Consider the following 26318-nt stretch of genomic DNA (forward strand, 5'->3'; position numbering starts at 1 on the left):
AATGCCTCCAAAGCCCTAGCCTTTGGTGTGCCACCCAAGTGTCTAGTTTTTGTCTTGCCTCAACTGAAGCACAGATGGAACCCTTACAGTTTCGTGGAGGCAACTAAGCATAAAAGAAAAGGGGTGGGAAGTCTGCTATGCCCAGCACAGCTAGGCATATCTATCAGAAGGCACAGAACTCAAGGTTTCTCCACAGGTGAGGGGGAAGAGAAGTGAAATGTGACTGAAAATTCCTAGCCAGAGCTAAAGCAGTGAGATATCATAGAGAGTAAGAGATTATGGACTCCTTAAAAGAGAGAGAGAGAGAGAGAGAGAAAGCAGAAAAATCCACTCTAAATAGGAATCTAAATGAATGAGCCCAGAGAATACGCATCCATAGAAAGATCAGAGAGACTCCTAGAATCTCTAGTGAGGTCTTAGTAAAGGTCTTCTCTGTCAAAGCCAGTCTGTAAAGACTGGAGAGCTGGCTATTTCTTCAAATGCAGATTCTAATACAAAGCTACAAGGAACACAAAGAATCAGGGAAACATGACACAGTCAATGGAACTAAAGTCTACAAACAATAAATGCTGGAGAAAAGGGACCCTCCTACACTGTTGGTGGGAATGTGTAATTGGTGCAGCCACTATGGAAAACAATGTGAATGTTCCTTAAAAAAATAAAAAAAAATAGAGCAACCATATGATCCAGCAATGCCATTCCTGGGCATATATCTGGAAAACATGAAAACTTAATTCAAAAAGATACATGCACAGCAATGTTTACAGCAGCACTATTTAAAATAGCTAAGACAAAGAATCAACCTGTGTCCATCAACAGGTGAACAGATGAATGGATCAAGAAATGGTATATATGTACATATGTAAAACTCAGCCATAAAAGAAGGAAATATTGCCGTTTGCGTCAGTACGGATGGACCTAGAGATGATCGTATGAAGTGAAGTCAGAAGGACAAATATCACATGGTATCACATATGGAATCTAAGACATGATACAAGTGAAATTATTTACAAAATAGATACAGACTCAGACATAGAAAACAAATTTATGGTTACCAAATGAAAAGGAGAAGAGAGATTAACTAGGAGAGTTTCAGATTAACAGATACACATTACTATATAAAATATAAACAATAAGGACCTACTGTATAACAGAGGGAACTGTACTCAATATCCTATAATAACCTATAATGGAAGATAAGAAAAACGGAATCAATTTGGTTTACACCTGAAACTAGCACAAAATTATAAATCAACTATAGTTCAATAAAAAAGATTATTAAAAATCAAGTACACAAGCAACAGAACAAAATAAATCTCAAATAACTGACCATTAAGAACCTGCGATTGAGGAATGACAATATCATTGTGATGAAATAAACCCGGGAAAGCAAGGAGGGATCCTCCCGCGGTTTCAGTGTGACCACAGCCTTGCCAACAACTTGAATTTGAACTTTTAGCATCCCACAGTGAGAGAATAGACTTCTGTTGTTTTAAACCTTTCAGTTCATAGCAATTCGTTATGGCAGTCCTGGAAGGCACAGAAAGCTTTGTTTGATTATGGCTGAGAATCTTAGCTCCCCAACCAGGGAATAAACCCATGTCTCTTGCAGTGGAAGCATGGCGTCCTAACCACAGGACCGCCACTGGTTCCCTAAGACAGTTTATTTAGAAAAAAAAGCAAAAGGAACAATTCCTACCTCACTCTATGAGGCCAACCTTGTCATAATACCCAATGGGATGAAGACCATACAAGGAAAGAAATCTACAAACAAATAATTTCATCAACAAAGAACCAAAGAATCCTAAATAAAATATATGCAAATGAGTCAAAAAATTTAAGAAAAGAATTACACACCATGACCATGTCAAATTCATGCCAGGGAATCAAGGAAGAATCAACACATACACATACAAATCAATGTAATTCACTATATCAACTTGCTAGAGAGAAAAAAAAAATTATATCAACTAACACAGAAAAATTACTTGACAGAATTCAAAACCTACTCATGATAAAACTCTCAACACAACAGCAGTAAAGAGAAACTTGCTTCCTTATTAGAGAATGCCTAGAAAACACCTAGAGCGCATATGATTCTTAGTGGCAAGAGACTGGAAGTCTTTCCCCTGAAGATGGGAAACAAGACAAAGATGCCCTCTCTCATCGTACCTATTTCACATTTTATTGGAAGTTCCAGCTAGTACAATAGGACTACAGGAAAAGAGAAAGAAAGAAAGAAAAGAAATACAGGAAGAAAAGAAAAGAAACACACAGCATACACACTGAAAGAAATAAAGCTTCCTTTGTTTCAAAGTGAGTGTCTATTTAGAAAACTGAGGATCTACCAGAAAACTCTTTTAATAATAAATTTTAATAAGCTCACAGGAAACATACACGGTAAAGATACAAAAGCAAAATCTTTCCTGTATACCAGCTGTGCAGAATTAAATGTGAAATGAAAAATAATCTATAGCAGTACCAAAATAAATATATTTTAAGCATGAACCTAGTAAAATATGTACAGGTTTTATATGCTGAAAACTACAAAGCCCTGATGAAAGAATTCAAAAGGGATTTACATATATTGAGTTACTTCAGTTCACTACTAGAAGATTCAAAATGTTAAGATGCCAGTTCTTTCTGAGTTTATTCATTGGTTCAATGCAATCCCAGTGAAAAATCTCATCCAAATGAAAGTCCCAGAAGTAATGCTGTGTATATTGACAAAGGTATCACACAGTTTCTATGGAAAGGCAAGACTCAGAAGAGCCAACACAGCGCTGAAAAAAATAGTCAGAAGACTAACCCGCCCAACTTTAAGAATTGCTATAAAAATACGGCAATGGAGGCATTGTGGCATTTGCAAAAGAAGAGACAAATAGACGAGTGGAACGAAATAAAGAGCCCATAAATAGATGCACACAAATACAGTCAACTGACTTTTGACTAAGGAACAGTGGTAACGCAACAGATAGCACAACATTTTGAACAACTGATACAACTGATGCTGAAATAACTGGGTATCCACAATCAAAAAAAAAAAAAAAAGACCCCAGAATAACTTAAAAAGAACTCAAACTGAATCATAGACCTAAATATAGAACATGAATATAAAAAAATAAATACAACATGGGAAAAATTCTAGGTGTTAAATTCATGAGTTTAACAATTAATTTGTAGATACAATGCCGAACACATAGCCTATGAAAGAAAACATGTGATCAGTTGTACTTTATTAAAATTAAAAAATTCTCCTCTGAAAACTGTTCAGAGAATAAGAAAATAACCACAGACTGGAGGAAGATAATTGGAAAAAAATATATCTGATAAAAATATTTTAACCATAATATACAAAAGCCCCTTAAAACTCAACAATAGGAAAACAGACAACTCCAAAAGCAGGGAAAATATTTTAACAGACAACTTCCCCAAAATATATACAGACAGTAAAGAAGTATATGAAAACTGTCTAATACTTTACACCATTAGGACATTTCAAATAAAAACAAAATGAGACATCACAACACATATACTTGAAAGGCTAAAATTCAAAACACTGCTAACACCAAACATTGCTGGTGGGAATGCAGGATGGTACAGCCACTTTGGAAGACTTTTTGACAGTTTCTTGCAGAGCTAAACCATGTTTTAACCATGTGTTCCAGTCTTAACCATGTGTTCCAGCAATTGTGTGCCTGAGTGGTTAACCAAATGGGATGGAAACTTAACGTATACACAAAAATCTGCATATGGATGTTCATGGCAGCTTGATTTATAATTTCCAAAACCTGGAAGCAACCTAGATGCCCCTCAAGTAGTAAATGTATAAACAAACTATGGTATATTCATACTATAGTATATTGTGCTTAGCCACGCAGTTGTGTTTGACTGTTTGTGACCCAACAGACTGTAGCCCTCCAGGCTCCTCTTTCCATGGGGATTCTCCAGCAAAAACACTGGAGTGGGTTGCCAAGCCCTCCTCCAGGGGATCTTCCCAACCCAGGGATTGAACCCAGGTCTCCTGCATTGTAGGCGGATTCTTGACTGTCTGAGCCACCAGGGAAGCCCATTACTCAATGATAAAAATAAGCAAGTTATCAAGCCAGAAAAAGATATGAGGCAAACTTAAGTACGTACTTCTAAGTGCAATAAGCCAGCATGAAACGGTTACATATGGTATGATACCAACCATGTTACATTTTGAAAAAGGCCAGTGGAAAAGATAAGTAAATTGTCAGATATCTGGGGGATGGAGGGAGGTGGGATGAATAATTGAAGTATAAGGAATTTTTAGGACAGTAAACTATTCTGTATGATAATATAATGTGTATACATGACATCATATAATCAAAACTCAGAACTACACAACACGAAGAGTGAACTCTAATGTAAACTATGGACTTTAGTTAATGATAAAGGTTGGTTCAATAATTGTAGCGAATGTACCACACTAATGCAAGATGTTCACACAGAAACTACAAGGAAGGACAAAGTGCTAGCTGTTCAGTTTTTCTGTAAACACGAAACTGTTTTTTAAAATAAAGTCTACTAACAAAAATTTAGGAATATTCTGCCAACTATACATCCATCCAGGGGTTCCCTTGTGGCTCAGACAATAAAGAATCCACCTGCAATGTGGGAGACCTGGGTTCAATCCCTCTGTTGGAAAGATTCCCTGGAGGAGGGCATGGCAACCCACTCCAGTATTCTCCTCTGGAGAATTCCAAGGACAAAGGAGCCTGGCAGGCTACAGTCCCTGGAGCTGCAAAGTAGAATGCCCATTTATAGCAAAGATATTATTATACCATGCAATATATATTGAAAATCATTATTTGCTTCTTCACTCACATTCACACATTCCTAAATGGAACAACCAGCCTCAAGAAAAATAAGAGATGGTCAGTTACCTTTTTATCTTCACTCAGGCATCTTGCTGAGGGAGGTGTGTCTACATGCAGTGGTTACTGACTTTCTGAAGTCAATAGCTGTCCCAAGACCTTTGCAATCATTCAGTCTCCTTCTTTGCCAATAAATTTTTAGCCTCCAAAAGTACCACTTACTATTACTGATTATCTATTACTATTTCCAATTATCCTATATTTCTATCTACTTTCATAAATAGAAACTGTAATCTGTTAACAAATTCACCTCATAGTAAATGCAATAGTAAAACCTTTCAATTCATTAGCAATAGCATAAGTGAATAAACTATTTGAATCTACCCAGGCACACTTGTTACCCTCAGCCTGTCTAAAACCTTACCAATAAGTAACTTGTATATTACTTGTGTCTCTCTATAACTGCTAACATCACTCTAATAATCTGTTGACTGCAGTATGTTTCTCTCTTAAGCTCCAAACCATTATTTATGTGTAAAATGTGTGTCTTTGCTGTTCAGTCGCACAGGTGTGTCCAATTCTTTGTGACCCCATGGACTGCAGCACTCCAGGCTTCCCTGTCCTTTATTATCTCCCAGAGTTTGCTCAAACTCATGTCCATTGGGTCAGTGATGCCACCCAATCAACTCATCTTCTGTCGCCCCCTTCTCTTCCTACCCTCAGTATTTCCCAGCATCAAGGTCTTTTCCAATGAGTATTGGAGCTTCAGCTTCAACCTCAGGACTTCCAATGAATATTAAGGGTTGATTTCCTTTAGAATTGACTGGCTTGATCCCCTAGGAGTCCCAGGGACTCTCAAGAGTCTTCTCCAGCACCACAGTTTGAAAGCATCAATTCTTCAGTGCTCAGCCTTCTTTATGGTCTACCTCTCACACGCATACATGACTACTGGAAAAACTGCACTGTATTTTCGGTGTCAGAAATCCCTGTCCCAGTGTGCTTAGTAAGGTATTCTATAACCTTTGTGTCAATGACTCACTTTTCTGTCATGAACTTTCTCCTAGGGTAGTCAGGTATACGACACAGGCGCATAAAGGCTGATTTTCCTTTCATTCTAAGGTCAAAATTTATTGATCCCTGAGAATTGAGAGGAGTTTTAACTAGCAGAACTATAAAGCTTAATCACCATCCGGATTCAAACCAACCTTAGCTATTTTCATTAGAGTACACAGCTCCCCCGTGAACATGTTTTCATATTACTATTGTTGTCAAACTTAATTGAAAAGCTTCCCCAACATTTTAAGACTCCATACTAAGTTGATATTTAACAACTGAGACATTAAAAATTAAAAATAATATATATGGAAATAAATAAAGAAGGAAATCCACTAACTTCATTTTATTCTGATGAACACATTCAAATTACTTGGGGAATCAACCTGGTGATTGGAAAAGAAAATGGACTAACCAGATATCTGAATTGAGAATACAGAGGGAAATGTATAATTAAAGGAAAGGAGAGCAGCAAACAATTCAAAACCATCCGATATACGATATAATTGCACCCACTCCTATCCTTCATATGTCTACCTCAAAATTTCATTCTCTCATATTATTTGGTTTGACTAAATGTGTGTGGGTAATGGCTACTCAAGTGCAGGCAGAAATGACCCACTTGAAGCAGCCAGTTGTGTGACAGTATAGTTTTTATTCTGGAGTAGGCTGCTCACTCTAAAAGTAAATGCAGGCATATCAATGGATATAAAATAATACCAAAAGTGCATTGTGAAGAAAATACTTATGCCTTTAAATCTGGCCTTTTCTCACATTTTCAAGATAACGACTTATTTTATTTGTCTAAGAAATATTTTGTTAGTTTGACTTTAAGTCACACTGTAAACATTCTTTCTCACTATCTTGTATACAATGAACTTTCAAGAACCAGACACACTATACGTAATCTTCCCAAGTATTTCATCACCCTCCTTACCATCATAATTAATGTCTACTGATTTTCCCTATATCTGTTTCATTAACTCTTGTTTACTTATTTACTGGATTGCAGCTGCCAGTGTGTTCCAATATTTGAAAAATTTTGAGATAAAATCTGTCCTTGATAATGGCCATATTCTCTCTACATCTATTTGAAAAGAAATACAGACTACTATTATCTTTTAAGATTGCTCAACACAGTGAATGGACAGATGGCTGAATTAAAATAGTAATAGTCAAAATAGAAGTAACAATAGAAATAATCTCATGGGGTGCTCATATATACTACTCATTTTGTGTTTTTCCATCCATCTTGTTTACCCTCATAGTAACACTAAAAAATAGAAATATATGCCAAAAGTCAAAGTGAAATTCACTCAGTCATATCCAACTCTTTGTAACCCCATGGACTATAAAGTCCATAGAATTCTCCAGGCCAGAATACTGCAGTGCATAGCCTTTCCCTTCTCCAGGGGATCTTCCCAACCCAGGGATCGAACCCAGGTCTCCCACATTGCAGGCAGATTCTTTATTAGCTGAGTCATCAAATATATGAGGACTAAGTAATTTTTTCCTTGAACACACATAGCAAATCAGAAGTAAAACAGGCATTATTAAACAGATCTTTGTTTCTTTTAAAGTTATAAACATTACCTAAAAAAGTGGATACTAACATTTTTTATTGAAACCCACAATTTTCCAAAATATAATAAATTCTGTCACAAACAGGCTACAAAACCATAAGATGGATGAATATTACTATATCCACAATATGAACCTACTAGTTCATTCTTAAGAAAACCCAAATGCAAATTGATAAAGGCAGCATTTTCAAATCATGACTTACAGATTGAAATTTATGAAGCAATATACCCAATGATTACACAAAGAAGCTGATTAAAATTTGTATTTATGTTTTTTAAATGCAATGTTTTTTGCAATAATGGATAAACTTGATCAACAATTTCATGTTTCTTTCTTTGTATCTGGCTTCAGAATTTTAGGTGACTATATTCTTGTCCTGATGTAATATAAATTATTCCTATACTTCAGCCTTTCAAATAGGTTTATTCTTATTAAACAAGTTTCCTTTGGATACAATAAATTTTATACTTGGAATTTCTACAGCAGTAACTGTAGCAGAGACAAATATTCATAGTGGGAGCAAGCAGGACCCTATGGGGTCTTCCCAGGACAGACCCCTCTCCCATATCCTCTGCTTTAGCTCCTCTCTGAAGAACCTAGATCATAGTATCTGGTGTACATTTCCTGAGTTGTTTTACAGAGGTTAAATCATCACCAGATGGAAGAAATTACTACTTAATGATCATGAGCATGTAGTTCCCAGACCTACCGATTGATGATGTCCTCTGGGACATTACCCTGTTACTTCACCCTCAACCAATCAGAGAATGGTGCACAAAATCTTCGTATGCCCTGGGATGCTCCTCCCTCTCCTTGCCTTTAAAAATGCTTTGCTGAAACCCATCACAGAGTTCAGCTGTCGTGGACTCCTTCCTTGATGCCCATAATAAACATTGCATTTTCCTCACCGCAACCAGGTGTCAGCAGATTAGCTTTACTATGCGTGGGTGAGGGGTCCTTTGGCTTGGTAACAGCTACACCATTCCAGGCTCAAGAGAAGTATTATCATAATCAAGTGTATAAGCGGGGTCTGTAAAGGTCCCACTATATCATCTATAACAGGCAGCCATATCACAAATTACAACTCACCTATGGGAATTTAATTATTTGCTTGATAGGGAAATCTGTTGTTTGACCCCAAGGGAGAAATGATACCAAATGACTTCTTCTTACTCACTCAGAGAGTGTAAAAGCTCATCTTTATGTAAGGGATAGCTTTACTGCCCATGATAGCTCTAAACTTCATTACAATGTGTGACGCAAGCTCTTATGTATGGATTGGATGGTGTCATGAGAATAGTCAAATCCAGTTCCCTATGGACTATATACCTTATCCCACTCCTAAGTCTTCCCGACCTGAGATAACTTCATCAGTCTTCAACATCTGGATTTATTCTGAGAAAGCTAGTTCTCCATCAAGACCGTCCATGAGTGACTTAGAAATCACTGTTACAGTAGTAACATAATCACTGAAGAGATTATGTTAGACTCTATTTGAAGAAGACACCACTGCTTGAAAAGGTCAGAAAAAAAAAAAAAAAAAGCATTTTGCTTTGACACAATGCAATGAGAAACCACCATGGATTCTTAAGCAGAATTAAAACCAGTTTGGGGAAAAAAAAAAACCCACTATTTATATCTCAGTCTCACAATCATTTTTCCCACTACATTTCTTCACCTGTAAAATAACACTGACAATGTAATCTTCCCTGCAGTGACTTTCTGAGGCATGGCTAATGATGCTAAATCATGCTAGCAAAGAAAGTTTTATATTAGTATAAGTTGTAACAATAAGACAAGGGCATCAGCAAAACCTCTGAATAATTCCACACATTTCCACTTTCATATTTTGGATTATTGAATATCTCTTTTTGACCATACATAAAATTGGCCAAGATAAAGGGCTACTGGGGCATTTTCTTGTGACCGTAACAGATCCATGATGAAGTGTGTTTTTTAGCTCCACAAAAGAAAAAAAAAATTCCCTTGACTCATTAATTTAAAAATAGGACTACAGAAGTTGAATTACCTGACAGATGAGGGAAGAATTGCCGGATACTCTGCAGATGTCAATTAGAAACATTTGGCACAGTGTTATTTCCTGCCAATACAAAGTGTTAGAACTGAAGACCAAAATTAAGCTGTAAGCATTTGAAGAAAGATTGGGAACTTTTAAGTGAAATACTTGATGGAAGAAAAACATCTGTGACAAGATCATTTGGCTACTTGTAAGGGAAATACTGTTTACCTGAAAAATGTTAATTTTATTTTCATTAGCAGGAAGAAACAGAGGATGCTTACAACAATAGAATTTATAAGCAGAATGCAATTAATTATATTCAGGATGAGAGGCTTTTTATTATTCTGGATCTAGGACAAAGTAGCTTGCACCTTAAAGAGATTTCCTCAAGGACTTTTAAGAAATCAAAATAGCATGCATTCATGCCAGCTTTTACAAAGTTAGTTAGATTATTTTTCATCTTTGTGGTTCTTTTCAATATAAAATCACTCTTACTTCATTTCCTATTTTTCCTTGGAACATACAAAGTTCATTAAATTTTATAATCTCTTGAAAGTGGAAAGAAAGTGAAGTCACTCAGTCATGTCCGCCTCTTTGTGATTCCATGGACTGTAGCCTACCAGGCTCCTCCGTCCATGGGATTTTCCAGGTAAGAGTACTGGAGAGTGGGTTGCCATTTCCTTCTCCAGGGAATCTTCCTGATCCAGGGATAGAACCCAGGACTCCCACATTGCAGGCAGACGCTTTACCCTCTGAGCCACCAGGGAAGTCCAGTATTAGCTTTAAATAATTTCCATTGTACCCAATGTTCTACTCCAGATGTTATAGAAATAATACAGTTAAGTCGATGGGGAGAAAACAGTCATATTTTCTCCTGTGATATTAAAGAAAAATAATTCTAATAAGAAAAAATGAGTTTTGTTCACTCACTTGAGATTATTTAACTATAGATAACCAACTTTGTAATCCTCTCTTAAGACAATGAGTTTCCGCTCCTGTTCATATAGGGGTAAGATTTGTTCTCAGAGCATAATTAACACTAACATTTGAAAGTTGTCAGCCCTCTTCTGGTTTTAAAGGAAGGCTTGGGTCAAAAGGTCCAGGTGACTAAGAAGAGTCATTTATCAAAATTGGAATCCTCCCATGTAATTGGTCTTAATAGGGGAGGATTGGGCACATATGCCCAATAAGTATGGTTGGCACCTACCGTGGTAGTTACCACAGACGACATAGCCAAGAACACAGTAACTGAAGTCAAAGGCTGTCCTTGTTCTTTGACCAATTTTTCCCCTTCAATGGTCAGTTTCTTCAGTTGACCCCACATGGGCAGTCTGGCTTTGTTGGTCCTTGGAGCCAGTTCGGGGCAGCTGCTGATCATCAGTCTTGTTATCCCCATCACCAGTGGCTCTCCAGGAGGATGGATGTGGAACTATGACCTCTGCTTTCCTTTCTTTGACATGCCTTCCTGGTACCCAATGGTGTTGTCCATGATCTGATGACAAGAGCATAACCTTTTCCTTTTTTAGGTCTAAGGCCCTTACACCAATTGTTCATCACATTTTCCCACCATACTGGAGTATTATATGCAATCATTCGACCAGGACTATAATTCTCTCTAAGCATGGTGTTCTGAAAATGCAATATTGCTGCTGGCGTTACATGATCCAATTGTAAATTAAAAAAAAAATTAAAATGAATAAAGCATGGGCTATTTTCTCTTTTGGTCTCATGAATATGCCATACTTTTCTCCCCCTTTCTAAAGTTTAAATAACATATTTATTAGAGTAGCATGAGTGCATTCAATAATAGCCTGGCCTTGAGAATTAATGGCCTTGAGAGATTAGAATCTCTTAGGTATCATTATTAAGTAGTTATAGTACCTTCCCACCTGATAATCATCAAATTAACCGATAACTATAACAAAAGCAAGCATATAAAAATAAATATGAACTTTCAAATAACTGGTGGATATATATTTAAAAGTCAGAATTTCCCAATACTTTGTATGGATACTGAGATTAGGTTGATTTTCAAATATATCTATAACATGTCATTGTTCTTCCTTCATGTTTATCCTCTCCCCCCCTCTCTCTCCTTCATAGATAGGGATATTATATGAAAAAGCATAAATATCATCCAATGTTTTATTTCGAGGTCAGAGGTATACAGGCAAATGGTCTTATTTCCTACCAGATAGCGTTGATATCATTATTAGAGCTAGAAGGCAGAAAGGTTTGTTTTTATATTACTCCATATCATATTTAGTTACATGACAAAGGGAAAATAAGGTGGCCGATGAAATCAAGTTTAGCAACCAGATGATCCTAAGATAGGGAAATTATTCTGTATTATTTGGTTGTGCCCAATATAGCCAAAATAGTCTGAAAAATGAGGGGGGAAAGTCAGAGTAAGAGTCAATGTAGGTGTAATATGATGCGAAAAACAATGAACTGCCCATTGCTGCCTTTGAAGACAGAAAAGGGACCACAAATCAAGGATTGTGAGCAGCCTTTAGAAGCTGGTAAAGGCGAGGAAACAGATTTTTCCTTAGGGGCTCCAGACAGGAATCCAACCCTGCCAATTCCTTGATTTTTATCTCAAGCTATTTGTGTTGGACTCCCAAGGAACACAACTATAGATAAACAAATCTGTGTTCTTTTAAGCCACTAACTTTGTGGTAGTTTGTCATAGCAGCAACAGAAACGAACACCATGGCTAGTATGGTATGGTAACTGCTCTAAACTACCGGGTTGAACACTGCTTCAGGCTGACCGATGCCACAACTCAGTATAATCAAAGGTGGGTCATATCTTTCAGCAAGTAACAAACCAATTTTCATGAATTCCAATCATTTCTGTTTATCAAGAAACATGTGCATGCAAGTGCAAGCACACACAGAGAACACACACACACACTCCCAGGATACAGTACTATCAGTTCAGTTCAGTCACTCAGTCGTGTCCGACTGTTTGCAACCCCATGAATCACAGCACACCAGGCCTCCCTGTCCATCACCAACTCCTGGAGTTCACCCACACTCACGTCCATCGAGTCAGTGGTGCCATCCAGCCATCTCATCCTCTGCCGTCCCCTTCTCCTCCTGCCCCCAATCCCTCCCACCATCAGAGTCTTTTCCAATGAGTCAACTCCTCCCATGAGGTGGCCAAAGTACTGGAGTTTCAGCTTTAGCATCATTCCTTCCAAAGAAATCCCAGGGCTGATCTCCTTCAGAATGGACTGGTTGGATCTCCTTGCAGTCCAAGGGACTCTCAAGGGTCTTCTCCAACACCACACTTCAAAAGCATCAATTCTTCGGCGCTCAGCTTTCTTCACCATCCGACTTTCACATCCATACACGATCACTGGAAAAACCATAGCCTTGACTAGACAGACCTTTGTTGGCACAGTAATATCTCTGCTTTTGCATATGCTATCTAGGTTGGTCAGAAATTTCCTTCCAAGGAGTAAGTGTCTTTTAATTTCATGGCTGCAATCACCATCTACAGTGATTTTTTAGTACTTGAATAAATGACCATAGTTTTCTGGTGTGAATTTCACCTGATTCCTCCTTCTATTTACCATATAAACTTAAAATCCTTGCAGGGAGGAAACACACACACACATACACAACACCTCCCCTACAAATAAACACAAAATCTTCCTTATCTTTAATTAATATCTGCTGCTGCAGTTTAGTCACTCAGTTATGTCCCGACTCTTTGTGATTCCATGGATTGTTGCCCGCTAGGCTCCTCTGTCCATGAGATTTTCCAGGCATGATTACTGGAGTGGGTTGGCATTTCCTTTTCCAGGGGGGTCTTTCCAATCCAGGGATCGAACCCTCATCTCCTGTTTGGAAGATGGGTTCTTTACCATTTAGCTACCGGGGAAGTCCTATTAATGTCTAGAAATTGTTAAAAGTACAATTGAACGTCTCTTCCTGGTAATTTGAAACAAATAATAACCCCCTCTTTCCTGTAAAATAATAGCCCTCTCTTCCTGTCATTTTTATCTCTGTGCTATTTGCTTCATCATTTTTCTTGAAGGCAGAGGCTAGTTGTCTCTGTCTTCTTTAGCCACCTTCCCCTTTGTGCTTTGTATTGTTTCAGAAATCACCAAAATAGGATGACTGGTTTTACCTACTTAAATAGTTATAGCTAATAAAAACCGGGCTTTCCTGATAGCTCAGTTGGTAAAAATCCGCCTGCAATGCAGGAGACCTGGGTTTGATTCTTGGGTGGGGCTTGGGCTTCTCTTGTGGCTCAGCTGGTAAAGAATCCACCTATAATGTGGGAGACTTGGGTTCGATCCCTGGATTGGGAAGATCCCCTGGAGAAGGGAAAGGCTACTCACTCCAGTATTCTGGCCTGGAGAATTCCTTGGACTGTATAGTCCATGGGGTCACAAAGAGTCGGATATGACTGAGTGACTTTCACTTTCAATAAAAACCAAAGCAAAAATTGTTTTACTGCTTAACATTTAAATAATTCAAACTATTTTCAGAGTTGAAAAGAGGAAGAATTATATAGTAGGCAAATTCCTTTTAATATAGATGTAAATGTACCAAATATTTAAGCTGTTTTCATTTTAACTAAACCTAATGAAGCAAAGGAAGTTAACCTCCTAAGCCTTAATTAGAAGACTCTCCATTATTAGCTAGTTGTGATTTATATCCTCACACAAGAGTGATACATTGCTGACATTTATTCACATTACTCACTACTATTGCCTGTTTCTAAAAATATGCACTTTTATGTTTCCCTGGGCAATTCTTTACAGATCATTAGGAATATTCTCAGAATAACTAAGACGTATCAAGCCTAAACAACATTTAAAGAAAAGAACTAGCAAGACTTCCTTATCTAAAAATTGTAGAATTTAGGCCAATACATTATGATTTTATTCTAGAGCAATAAAAGTTAAACACATTGTTTAGGATGCACCACTCATGAGGTTAAAAGTAATCAGGAACAAACATGTTTTTAAAAGGATCTTAATGGATACCATGTGCATTTCTTAAATTCATAAAGGCCAAAATAATGATAACTTCCAATGAAAATAAACATTTAGCATAGTTTTCAATGAGTGACAATGAAAATTTCTAGAAATACTTATAAAAGAATTTTGACAATTTATGTTTTAAAGGCATGAAAAATATTAATTTATTACATTATAATGTTGAGGGTAATTGTCTGCATGTGGTAAATCACTATGTTTTTCCTATTTTTTATATATTTTCTGATTTTTATGTATTGAACAGTTATTACTAATATTTAGAGATTATTATGATTTTATTTTTTAATTTTTTAAAATTTTTTTGATTATTATGATTTTAAAGAACAATGTCCCAAACATTAAAAACTCTTTATAAACTTTTTTCTCCTATTTTATAGAATTTATACTAAGTTCTGGAAAAACATGTAAAATAAAATTTATTCATTTTCAATAATGATGCATTAAAAATATATTTAGAAACTTGTTTGCTTGCATTTTTCTTGAGTCAATCAGGTAAAATAAAATAAGATTTGCATTATTTTTATTTTCCCGTATAGTATACCCTTGCAAAATGGCCAGAGTTCATCCCTTTATCATCGACATCCTCAAGTGCTGCAGAGGGTTGTAAGACGAAGTTCTGAAAAACTGAATCCTGAATTCATAATGAATGGAATAAGCCACGTTTAAAAAAATTATCTAGAAAATATATTCTATTTAACTTATGGGAAAGCAGTTAATTTTATAATCAGAATGAAAGAGAAAATTTACACTCCTCCACCTCAGAAAAAAAACTTATCCCAAATTAACTACTGCTGATGAAGACTGAATATTCATTCACATTATCAGCTCTAAATCGGTTTATTTGGAAAAAAATGGTTAGCAATGTCATTTTCCCCCTTCACCTAACTTTCTGCTTTCTCTTTATTTGTACAGTGTTGCCTTTGGATTTGAATAGTGATGTTTTCAAGAAAGCATCTATCCATAACAACAACAATGAAAAATCAATCTTGACAAATATTCAATGAGTAAACATATACTTTACCCAGGGCCCAACAATTAAAAAACTAAAATGTATATTTAGAGATAACTATCTTATATGGAAAAAAATGCATTATGACTACAATGTTCTTCCCTTGGAAGTTAAACAGTTTTTCCAAATTAAATGTTGCCTTCTAGATTTTGCTTTATACATAAGAAAAATAACTCCCTCAGTAGCCTGAAAGACTCTGTTAAAAAAAAGTTTTTGATATTTGTTGGGAGCATAGTAATGACTAAGGGCAATAGCAATAACAAAAAGTTAAAGGGTCACACTTCAACATTCTAATGATTTAGTGAAGAACTCTAGCGGAAGGTTAAGGCTTGTCAAAGAGCCAGCCACGACCTCTAGAAGCCGAAGCACACGGTCCCCTGCGCTGCTGCACAGCAGAACTCAAAAGACACCTTGTGCTCATTGAAAACACACTTGATATTCAAGGCCAGACACTGATGAGTCGAGCGTGTCCTGTTTCCTGAAGAGACTGCCAAGGAGATCTTAAGGTCATTCTGGTCAACAGGCACAGCGTGTGAGCAGAGGGCAGACAAGTGCCGGATAAAGACTCTCTCTGACGTCAACCATCTCAGCCTATCCAGTTTGCAAAGGAACAAGGGTTCCCGCACAAACACTGTAATCAGAGTGAAAAAGCAGTACATCTGAATAAAAAGAGAAGTTAATTAAACTGTCTTCTTTTTCCAGTGAAATCCATAATAATCTTGAATGGTCTGAAGATTTAGTATTCTGTATTCATCTTAGTTTTGGATAAACGACTAAATGGCTACTAAATCTACATACTGATTTATTTTAATTCCCCAAATTTTGTGTGATCTATGCATTATGCAGAAAACTGAGAATGTGTAAGACTTAAACTCATCACCCAAGATCATCGTACAATTACATGCTGGGGGTAGGAGACAAAGAAAGCCATTACTGACTCTAAGCCAAACACTGCTCACTGCTATGCCTCATTGCCTCACTTACTGAAAACTTTCTTTGACAAAAAAATCTACCACATCACCTCTTTTCCCTTTATAACTTTTTGGCCTGAAGTCTAGCTTTAGGCAGGTGGGAGAAATAGCACAGAAGGCTGCTTTCCTCAGTTCTTGTTTATCTCTGTAGCAATGGCAATGACCCTGGGTCAAACACAGCACTCAGCTGTAAAGATCTCCTAGTAACTGTAACGTGATGGGTCAAGAAGAATCAGCTGTCATCACATTTAAAGAAAACAAGAAGAGTTAGATTCGTTCCTCGGTAGATTTGTTCCTTGTTCAAGTCTGTGTAATCAAGAATTCTAGACCCCAGGACTCAGGGGGGCTTCTTTGTGTAGAGACATCTCACAGGAGAAATCTGCATCCTGCGCTACACTATCAGAGAAAGAGGGAGAACTTGGAAACCTTTGTGTGACTCCTTCGCTTATGTCTCTCTGTTTCCTGTTCTTCCTACAATAAATTTTTTTGATATAACAAATCTTAGCCATCATTATAACCTTATGTGGAAGCGTGTTAGTCCTTCCAGCAAATTGTCAAATGAGTTAGGTACCCCCGTCCCTTGAAGAGTAGTGATTAAATATATGGTGATGGAACTAACAGATTATATCATTTTGCTTTCATTACATAACAAAACTTCCAAAGTTGTTGACTTCATTATTTAGTGACTTTATTACTTTCCAATTTGTTGACTTCATTACTAAATTAATATTAGTGACTTTTTAAAGGGTGGGTCTTCAAGGTTTCCAAGTTATCACAGAGGTTGCAAAGCATCTCCAACCTTGATCTCTAGCTTGATTTAAATGAGATACAGTCATGTCTGTAAAGGTCATGAATTGTTGTAAGTTTTATTCTCTTCTATTTATCAACACAGAAATCAGTTTGCATTAGACATTCAGAGTTAGAATACCAAGGTTTTCCAAGTAAAATGATCACCTTGAGCCTTCTTTAATGTGAATATGAGATTAATTAATGACAAGTAAGTAAAGATCTAGTATAGCCAACAATATAGGAAATAAGTTTCCTCAGGCCCAGGTCCACTGGGCAGAAAAGATGACCATGGGCCAGTAAAGCAATTTGAATCTTAAGTGGCTCTTTCCATAAACAGGTATTAGGGAAGCATATTCTAAGGGGACACACTAAAGATACAGTCCAATATGGAGAGAGGGCTGAGGCTTGCAGACTATCGCACCAGTTGACCACTGAATTGTTAGCTTACCAGTAAGGATGGCTTCTGTTTAGAAGGGCTTCCCTTGTGGCTCAGCTGGTAAAGAATCTGCCTGCAATGCAGGAGACCTGGGTTCGATCCCTGGATTGGGAAGATCCGCTGGAGAAGGGAAAGGCTACCCACTCCAGTATTCTGGCCTGGAGAATTCCATGGAGTGTATAGTCCATGGGGTCACAAAGAGTTGGACAGACTAAGCAACTTTCATTCACTGTTTAGAAAGGAAACAGAACTGTCTTTCAAGCTTCCATAAGCCTTGTAAAAAGTTTACAAGATAACCAGTGAATCAAGAAATTGGAGTTCTAGGCTGTCTGTTTTTATAATAGGGAAGAACGAATCGGTTTCATTTATTTCAACCTTTGTATTCTTATTACATGTGTTTCAAGTTAATCACTAAAGGCATGTTGCCTATAAGCTTAAAGTATACAGGATAGTCCATCTCTGGGTACCCGGCCTGCCATGGCAGAGCTTAAATTACAGTGCCTTTGTTTAGCTCACAGGAAACATCCTGGCCAGGCTCACCTGAGAATGTGTGCAGGAAAAGAAGAAATGAACACATCCTCTCCAGAGTCTGGCTGGAACGAGGAAACATTTCCAACGATGTATGGCCTTTTTCACTTTCTCTCCTCACCTCTCCCTCTTTGTTCTACAAAAGAAAAAGAAACTAGCACCCAGACCCTGGCAAGCCAGTTCTTTGGAACACTAGCCCACCATCTTCCCAGTCAACAGGCTTTCCTAATATGATAAGTCACTATTCCTTGCCCTAACAAGTCATCTCTCCATTTATTGGCTTACCTAGCAGATGGTCCTCCCAGATGGTCCTAGTGGTAAAGTGTGAAAGTGTCAGTCATTCAGTTGTGTCTGACTCTGTGTGACCCCATAGACAATAGCCCACCAGCTTCTCCATGCATGGAATTCTTCAGGCAAGAACACTGGAGTGGGTAGCCATTCCCTTCTCCAGGGGATCTTCCTGACCCCCCTCCTGCTAATTCAGGAGTTGTAAGTGATGAGGGTTCAATCCCCTGGCTTTGGGAAGATCCCATGAAGTAGGAAATGGCAACCTGGTCCTGTACTATTGCCTGGAAAATTCCATGGACAGAGGAGCCAGTGGACTACAGTCCACAGAGCTGCAAAGAGTCAGACACAACTGATCGACTAAACGCACTTCGGTGGAGTAGTGGAAGGCTGGTCCAGGTAAAATTTCCTGGCACAAAACTTCTGATCATTCATTGCTTCTCAGATATACTTCTCCAAAACAGGCATGCTATTTCCTACAGTTTTCAAACATGACATGCAGTGTTCTATCAAAGAGAAAAAGTATATCTATCTCACAAGTATAGCTATTAATAAATACATTTCTCCCAGAGTCTGAAGTCCTTTATGTGGACATTTTATAAACTATCACTTACAAACACAAAGTTTTCAGAACTGTTGGCAAAAATGGATATAGATTTTCTAATAGCTAAGGTTGTTCATATTCTTTTTCATAATTCTAAAGGGCATGATGATTATTCCCAACTGGATTTTGTTTATCAATGTAATATTCCTTATGCATCTAAGTGGACTATTGATTAGTTGTTCCACTTATTAACCTCTCTTTTGTCCTTTGGCAGTGACTCAAGATTCATGCATAAGTACATTCTAGAACAAATGTTAAGCAGTTTGTAACACATCTCAATGGGGTCAGAAAAATACAGTGCAATAAATACAATTCATTCATTCATATCCAACATACTAATAAGCTTAAACTCTCTGGTGATGCATAATGGCCTTACATCAAGTGAATGACAACTTTTGGATTAAAAGAAAGCAATCTTCCCCACTAGGAAGAAAAGACTGGACATAAGTCAGTAAGGGGGAAGAAAGAACAAGGGGAAAGGAACTGAAAGAGCAGAAAATACAAGTTTTTTCAGTTAAAAAAATTTTAATGTATTTAATATATATGAAAATATAAGTATAAACAATAGAGTATCAATTCTCAAAGCTCAGTAAGATAGCCACGCTGCCCTCTGGTTCATAGAGAGCAATGGCAACCCACTCCAGTACTCTTGCCTAGAAAACCCCATGGATGGAGGAGCCTGGTGGGCTGCAGTCCATGGGGTCGTGAAGGGTCAGACACGACTGAGTGACTTCACTTTCACTTTTCACTTTCATGCATTGGAGAAGGCAACGGCAACCCACTCGTGTTCTTGCCTGGAGAATCCCAGGGATGGTGGAGCCTGGTGGGCTGCCGTCTCTGGGGTCACACAGAGTCAGACACGACTGAAGTGACTTAGCAGCAGTAGGAGCAGCTCTCTTGTTTTCAATTTTGGAGTAATCTCACCAAAGTCATTCCGTCAATGTCTGTAATGAATGTTACATCAGCTGTGTTAATCAAAATTTGAGAAACGGAGACCTGATTGAAAATTAAGAGGGCGTTTATTTGAGGTTTTTCAGGACTGCAGCCTGATTGAAAATTAAGAGGCGTTTATTTGAGGTTTTTCAGGACTGAAGCCATGGCAGACACAGGTTCAAGGAGTCCTTGAATTGTGCTCCACTAGACTGCAAAGTTGGAGAAGGCCATGGCACCCCACTCCAGTCCTCTTGCCTGGAAAATCCCACGGGCAGAGGAGCCTGCTAGGCTGCAGTCCATGGGGTCGCTAAGGATCGGACACGACTGAGCGACTTCATTTTCACTTTTCACTTTCATGCATTGGCGAAGGAAATGGCAACCCACTCCAGTGTTCTTGCCTGGAGAATCCCATGGACGGAGGAGCCTGGTGGGCTGCCGTCTATGGGGTCGCACAGGGTCGGACACGACTGGAGCAGCAGCATGTAGACTACAAAGTGGAGGGAGTTTATGGAAGCAAAAACCGCAAGGCCGGTTAGTTACGTGAGTTGTTTATAAAGAATCGCAATTGGAGTTGACAAGCAGTGAGGGTGCTTGTTAAGCATGTATCGGTTGTGATCCAAAATGGCTGAATAGTTTGTTGTTGAGTCGGTAAGTCCTGTCCAACTCTTGGGAGGCCATGGACTGAAGCCCGCCAGACTCCTCCGTCCATGGGATTTCCCAGGCAAGAATACTGAAAGGGGGTTGCCATTTTCTTCTCCAGAGGATCTTCCCAACTTAGGAATCGAACCCACATCTCCTACACTGTCAGGCAGATTCTTATCCGCTGAGCCATCAGGGACACCACCAGGGAAGTCGTGCTGCATAGTTACAAGACAGAAAAGCCTTCAGACAAGATTGCAGCTAGGTGACGTAGATCTACAAAGGTCTGGTGCCCTTGGATTCTGTATAGCTCACAGAAACGTTCAGGGTCTCAGCGGTGCAGAGACTTATCTAAGACCTGGTCTGCGGTGGTTCCCCAACTCCATTTCCAATGCCTGAACTATCATGTCAATGTATCCATTATCATTTCAATTTATCATCAGTTGGCATCTTTAAAATTATCCCATTAGTAATCATATAAATATTCTCTGATATTATAGGCATGCTTGTTTGCATTTGGTCTTTTCAATGTCAGAAACACTGAACTTTTGTATTAGATAGTTTACCTTCCATTATATTTAGGAACTATATAATGGATTTAGAATCTTTCTTTTAATGTTTTGTTTTTCTTATTTGATTTAACTTATGATATATGTTGCTTTTTACCTAAAACATTTCTTTCATTTTACTTTAAGAAAGAGTGCATATTTATGCTAATCAAAGATCTATAATATTATCCATGAGAATATGATGCCAGATTAGAGATGAAATAAACTAACATGTACATTATGTTGATATATTCTTAATTTACAATTTTCACATCTAAAGTAGTGCTCCTAACCATCATTAAGCCCATATGGTGTGATTAAATTACAACAGTTTTATTTGAATCAGGGAATCACTAATCCATAGATGATTTTAAATACTTTTCAGAAGAAGATAGAAATTATATATAAACTTCAAATATGTACTTTGGTACTAGATAAATGATTATCATCTCTATAGATATGTCCATTGATGGCTGGCTGGATGGAGGAAATGTGGTATATACAGCCAATGGAACAGACTTAGCTCCAAAAATGAAGGAAATCCTGCCACATGTGAAAAAAATGAATGAACCTTGGGGACATTAGACTTAAGTGAAATAAGCCAGTCACAGACAAATACAGCATGATTCCAGGGATGTGATGGGCGTCGTCAGCATCCGCATCCAGGATTGCATCCGGCTTTTCCTGTTGGGGGCCTCTTGGCTGCTGGTGGAGCCCTTGCTGAGCAAAGAGCTTGTGGAAAGCGAGGGCTGGGAAAGGCGGGTGGTGCGGTTACTGGGACCTCCTGAGGTCATGGGTGGCCTGAACCAGCAGGTTGTGAAAGGCTGGCCAGGTGAGGACCGTGCCTATGGTAACCAGGGTCCAGGCTGACCTGCCGGAGGGGTGTGTGTGTGTGTGTGTGTGTGTGTTTATGTGTGTCTCTTTTATCCATTGGTTCACAGACACATAGGTTTTCTGTGTGTGTGTGTGTGTTTATATGTATTTCCTTTAACCACTGGTTCATAGACATATAGGTTTTCTCCACGTGTGTTTGTATCTCCTTTATCCATTGTTTCATAGACACATAGGTTTTTCCCCATGACCTAAAAATTGTGAACAAAGCTGCAATTAACGTGGAACTGGAGACATATCTTCAAAATTCTTATTTATTTTCCTTTGGGTATATGACCAGAAGTGTAATTACAGGATCATAAGCTTTTACTTTTTTTAAGTTTGGAGGAAACAGCCATAGAGTTTTCTGTGGTGACTGTACCAATTTATATTCTCAACAACTTCCCTTTTCTGCACATTCTCTCCAACTCTTGTCTTTTTGATGACAGCCATTCTAACGGGGTTTAAGGTGATACTGCATTGTGGTATGGTTTTGATTTTCATGGCCCTGGTCATTAGTGATAGTGAGCACCTTTCTTTCTGCCTGTTCGTTGTTTGTATTTCTTCTTCTCAAAGATGTCTATTCAGTCACTCTGTAGAATTTTTTAACCAAATTGTTTCTTTTGTTGTTGTTGACTTGTATGGCTTATTTGTATATATTGGGTATTAACCGCTTATCCAAGAGGGGATTCCGAAATATTTTCTCCCACTCCATAGGCTAACATTTATTTTGTTGATTGTTTCTTTTTCTCTGCTGAACCTTTTCAGTTTGATACAGTACAACTTATTAATCATTTGCTTTTACTGCTTCTGCTGTGGTGTTATATCCAAAAATCATTGCCAAGACCAGTCAGGGAGCTTTTCTCCTTTGTTTTCTTCCAGGAGTTTTATGGTTTAAGGTTTATGTTTAGGTCTTTAATACACTGCAAATTAAATTTTCAATGGTGTAAAATAGAGGCCAAGCTTCATTCTTCAGTATGGGATTTTTCAGTTTCCCCAACACCATTTATTGAACTATACTTTCCGAACTGAATGTTCTTGGTTCTCTTGCCAAATATAAGTTAACTGTAAATGTGAGTTTATTCCAGGGCTCTCAGTTCTGTTCCACTGGTCTTTGTGTCCCTTTCTCAGTTCAGTCGCTCAGTCGTGTCCAATTCTTTGTGACCCCATGTACTGAAGAACGCCAGGCTTCCCTGTCATTCACCAACTCCGGGAGTTCACTCAAACTCATGTCCATCGAGTTGCTGATGCCATTCAGCCATCTCATCCTCTGTTGTCCCCTTCTCCTCCTGCCCCCAATCCCTCCCAGCATGAGTCTTTTCCAATGAGTCAACTCTTTGCATGAGGTGGCCAGAGTATTGGAGTTTCAGCTTTAGCATCATTCCTTCCAAAGAACACCCAGGGCTAATCTCCTTCAGAATGGACTGATTGGATCTCCTTGCAGTCCAAGGGACTATCAAGAATCTTCTCCAACACCACAGTTCAAAAGCATCAGTTCTTCGGCGCTCAGCCTTTTTCACAGTCCAACTCTCACATCCATACATGACCACTGGAAAAACCATAACCTTGACTAGACGGACCTTTGTTGGCAAAGTAATGTCTCTGCTTTTCAATATGCTATCTAGGTTGGTCATAGCTTTCCTTCCAAGGAGTAAGTGTCTTTTAATTTCATGACTGCAGTCACCATCTGCAGTGATTTTGGAGCCCAAAAGACAAAGTCTGACACTGTTTCCACTGCTTCCCCATCTGTTTCCCAGGAAGTGATGGGACCAGAGGCCGTGATCTTAGTTTTCCGAATGTTGAGCTTTAAGCCAACTTTTTCACTCTCCTCTTTCACTTTCATCAAGAGGCTCTTTAGTTCTTCCTCACTTTCTGCCATAAGGGTGGTGTCATCTGCATATCTGAGGTTATTGATATTTCTCCCAGCAATCTTGATTTCAGCTTGTGCTTCTTTCAGCCCAGCGTTTCTCATGATGTACTCTGCATATAAGTTAAATAAGCAGGGTGACAATATACAGCTTTGTCTTACTCCTTTTCCTATTTGTCAGGACTAACTCCCTGGTGGCTAAGAGGTTAAAGTGGCTGCCTCTAATGCGGGAGACCTGGGTTCCATCCCTGGGTCAGGAAGATCCCCTGGAGAGGAAATGGCAGCCCACTCCAGTATTCTTGCCTGGAGAATCCCATGGACGGAGGAGCCTGGTGGGCTACAGTCCATGGGGTCTCAAAGAGTTGGAAATGACTGAGTGACTTAACTAACTTCCTTTACCATGGACTGGTTGGATCTCCTTGCTGTCCAAGGGACCCTCAAGACTCTTCTCCAATACCACAGTTCAAAAGCATCTATTATTTAGCACTCAGCTTTCTTTATGGTCCAACTCTCACATCCGTACATGACTACTGGAAAAGCCATAGCTTTGACTTGATGAACCTTTGTTGGCAAAGTAATGTCTCTGCCTTTTAATATGCTGTCTAAGTTGGTTATAGCTTTTCTTCCAAAGGGCAAGCATCTTTTAATTTCACGGTTGCAGTCACCATCTGCAGTGACTTTGGAGCCCAAACACCCTTTTATGTCAGTACTGTATTACTTTGATTACCATAGCTTGGCAGTATAGCTTGAATAGTATAGTATAGTATAGTACTCAGTAGTGTGTACTGAGTATACAGTACATATACTCAGTATACTCAGTAGTATCAGAAGTGTGATACCTCTGACTTTGCTTTTGTTACTTAGGATTGCTTTGGGTATTTGGAGTCTTTTATGGCCTAGGTCAATTTCAAGATTTTTTTTTTCATTGCTGAAATATTATTCCATTAGAATCCTATTAGGAACTCTTTTGAAACTATAGATGTTTTGAATATTGTGGGCATTTTAGAAAAATAAATTCTTCTGATCTGTGAACATGGGATATCATTGCATTCATTATCTTTGGTTTCTTTCATCAAAGTCTTATCATTTTCAGTGTACAGATCTTTCATCTTGTTTGTTCAGCTTTTTCCATATTTTATAGTTTTTAATTCTGTGAATGGGATTTTTAAAAATTTTCTTTTTCAGATATTTCATTATTAGTATATAGAAATATAACAGATATTTATATGCTGATGTTGTGTACTGCAACCTACTGAATTCATTGACTAGTTCTAATATTTTTTCTGGTGAAGATTTTAGGATTTTCTCCATATAATATCATATCATCTGCAAACAAAGACAATTTAACTTCTTCTCCAGTTTGGCTGACTTTTATTTCCTTTTCTTGCCAAATTTTTCTCTAGGATTTCCAGTACTGTTACGAGTGTTAGTGGTGAGAATGGGCACTCTCATCTTGTTCCTGATCTTCAGAGAAAAGCTTTCAACCTTTCACGGTTGGGTATGATGTTTGCTGTGGGCTTGTTATATATGACTTTTCTTAGGCTGATGTATGTTCCTTCTGTACCAATTTGTGGAAAGTTTTTATCATGAGAAGATGTTGAAATTTATCAAATTATTTTCTTCTGCATCTATTGAGATGATTGTATGACTTCTCTCCTATTCTATTAAAGTGGTTCATCGCAATTATTGATTTGCATAACTTGAATCATCCTTGCAACCTAGGAATGAATATCTCTTGATCCTGGCATATAATCTTTTTAATGTGCTGTTGAATTCAGTTTGCTTATATTTTCTTGAGAATTTTGGCATCTATATTCATTAGGGATACGGGTGAATAGTTTTCTTTTCATGTAATGTCCTTACCTAGCTTTGGTATGAGTTTAACACTGAGCTTATAAATGAGTTTAGGACTATTTCCTCCTGTTCAGTATTTTGGAAGAATCTGAGAAAGAGTATCATTAATTCTTGAATGTTTGGTGAAATTCACCCTTAAAACAATTTGGACTTAAGGATTCCTTTCTTGGCAGATTATAGATGACTAATTCAGTCTCCTGACTAGTTATTGATTGCTCAGATTTCTTCTTTTTAAATGATTCTCTATTGGTATTTTGTGTATTTCTAGGAATTTATTCATTCATTCTGTTAATAAATTTTGGACACATAAGTGTTCACCAACAGTTTTTTATGATCCTTTGTATTTTTATGGTATCAATTGTATTGTCTCTTCTTTCATTTCTTATTATGTTAGTCTGTTTTCTTAGACTAGATGAAGGTTTCTAAGTTTTGTTTCTCTTTTATAGAAACCTAGCTCTTATCTTCATTGA

Source organism: Budorcas taxicolor, chromosome 7 (genome assembly GCF_023091745.1).
Source record: "Budorcas taxicolor isolate Tak-1 chromosome 7, Takin1.1, whole genome shotgun sequence".
NCBI classification, from domain to species: Eukaryota; Metazoa; Chordata; class Mammalia; order Artiodactyla; family Bovidae; genus Budorcas; species Budorcas taxicolor.